The following is a 2840-nucleotide window of genomic DNA, read 5'->3' as shown; positions in this document are numbered from 1 at the left end:
AAAAAAAAACCAATCCAAAAATGGGCAGAAGACCTAAATAGACATTTCTCCAAAGAAGATATACAGATTGCCAGCAAACGCATGAAAGAATGCTCAACATCATTAATCATTAGAGAAATGCAAATCAAAACTACAATGAGGTTAGATAGCCTCAACCACCAGAGGGCAGACAACAGAAGCAAGAAAAACTATAATCCTGCAGCCTGTGGACCAAAAACCACAGTTACAGAAAGATAGAGAAGATGAAAAGGCAGAGGACTATGTACCAGATGAAGGAACAAGAAAAAACCCCAGAAAAACAACTAAATGAAGTGGAGATAGGCAACCTTCCAGAAAAAGAATTCAGAATAATGATAGTGAAGATGATCCAGGACCTCGGAATAAGAATGGAGGCAAAGATTGAGAAGATGCAAGAAATGATTAACAAAGACCTAGAAGAATTAAAGAACAAACAAACAGAGATGACCAATACAATAACTGAAATGAAAACTACACTAGAAGGAATCAATAGCAGAATAACTGAGGCAGAAGAACGGATAAGTGACCTGGAAGACAGAATGGTGGAATTCACTGCTACGGAACAGACTAAAGAAAAAAGAATGAAAAGAAATGAAGACAGCCTAAGAGACCTCTGGGACAACATTAAACGCAACAACATTCGCATTATAGGGGTCCCAGAAGGAGAAGAGAGAGAGAAAGGACCAGAGAAAATATTTGAAGAGATTATAGTCGAAAACTTCCCTAACATGGGAAAGGAAATAGCCACCCAAGTCCAGGAAGCGCAGAGAGTCCCATACAGAATAAACCCAAGGAGAAACATGCCGAGACACATAGTAATCAAAGTGGCAAAAATTAAAGACAAAGAAAAATTATTGAAAGCAGCAAGGGAAAAACGACAAATAACATACAAGGGAACTCCCATAAGGTTAACAGCTGATTTCTCAAGGGAAACTCTGCAAGCCAGAAGGGAGTGGCATGATATACTTAAAGTGATGAAAGGGAAGAACCTACAACCAAGATTACTCTACCCGGCAAGGATCTCATTTAGATTTGATGGAGAAATCAAAAGCTTTACAGACAAGCAAAAGCTAAGAGAATTCAGCACCACCAAACCAGCTCTACAACAAATGCTAAAGGAACTTCTCTAAGTGGGAAACACAAGAGAAGAAAAGGACCTACAAAAACAAACCCAAAACAATTAAGAAAATGGTCATAGTAACATACATATCGATAATTACCTTAAACATGAATGGATTAAATGCCCCAACCAAAAGACATAGACTGGCTGAATGGATACAAAAACAAGACCCATATATATGCTGTCTACAAGAGACCCACTTCAGACCTAGGGACACATACAGACTGAAAGCGAGGGGATGGAAAAAGATATTCCATGCAAATGGAAATCAAAAGAAAGCTGGAGTAGCTATACTCATATCAGATAAAATAGACTTTAAAATAAAGAATGTTACAAGAGACAAGGAAGGACACTATATAATGATCCAGGGATCAATCCAAGAAGAAGATATAACAATTATAAATATATATGCACCCAACATAGGAGCACCTCAATACAAAAGGCAACTGCTAACAGCTATAAAAGAGGAAATCGACAGTAACACAGTAATAGTGGGGGACTTTAACACCTCACTTACACCAATGGACAGATCATCCAAAATGAAAATAAATAAGGAAACAGAAGCTTTAAATGACACAATAGACCAGATAGATTTAATTGATACATATAGGACATTCCATCCAAAAACAGCAGATTACACTTTCTTCTCAAGTGCGCACGGAACATTCTCCAGGATAGATCACATCTTGGGTCACAAATCAAGCCTCAGTAAATTTAAGAAAATTGAAATCATATCAAGCATCTTTTCTGACCACAACGCTATGAGATTAGAAATGAATTACAGGGAAAAAAACGTAAAAAGGACAAACACATGGAGGCTAAACAATACGTTACTAAATAACCAAGAGATCACTGAAGAAATCAAAGAGGAAATAAAAAAATACCTAGAGACAAATGACAATGAAAACACGACGACCCAAAACCTATGGGATGCAGCAAAAGCGGTTCTAAGAGGGAAGTTTATATCAATACAAGCCTACCTAAAGAAACAAGAAAAATCTCAAGTAAACAATCTAACCTTACACCTAAAGAAACTAGAGAAAGAAGAACAAACAAAACCCAAAGTTAGCAGAAGGAAAGAAATCATAAAGACCAGAGCAGAAATAAATGAAATAGAAACAAAGAAAACAATAGCAAAGATCAATAAAACTAAAAGTTGGTTCTTTGAGAAGATAAACAAAATTGATAAGCCATTAGCCAGACTCATCAAGAAAAAGAGGGAGAGGACTCAAATCAATAAAATCAGAAATGAAAAAGGAGAAGTTACAACAGACACCGCAGAAATACAAAGCATCCTAAGAGACTACTACAAGCAACTTTATGCCAATAAAATGGACAACCTGGAAGAAATGGACAAATTCTTAGAAAGGTATAACCTTCCAAGACTGAATCAGGAAGAAACAGAAAATATGAACAGACCAATCACAAGTAATGAAATTGAAACTGTGATTAAAAATCTTCCAACAAACAAAAGTCCAGGACCAGATGGCTTCACAGGTGAATTCTATCAAACATTTAGAGAAGAGCTAACACCCATCCTTCTCAAACTCTTCCAAAAAATTGCAGAGGAAGGAACACTCCCAAACTCATTCTATGAGGCCACCATCACCCTGATACCAAAACCAGACAAAGACACTACAAAAAAAGAAAATTACAGACCAATATCACTGATGAATATAGATGCAAAAATCCTCAACAAAAT

This window comes from Balaenoptera borealis, assembly GCF_965194805.1.
Source record: "Balaenoptera borealis genome assembly, chromosome: 20".
In the NCBI taxonomy this organism is placed as follows: Eukaryota; Metazoa; Chordata; class Mammalia; order Artiodactyla; family Balaenopteridae; genus Balaenoptera; species Balaenoptera borealis.
This window is presented reverse-complemented; position numbering follows the sequence as displayed.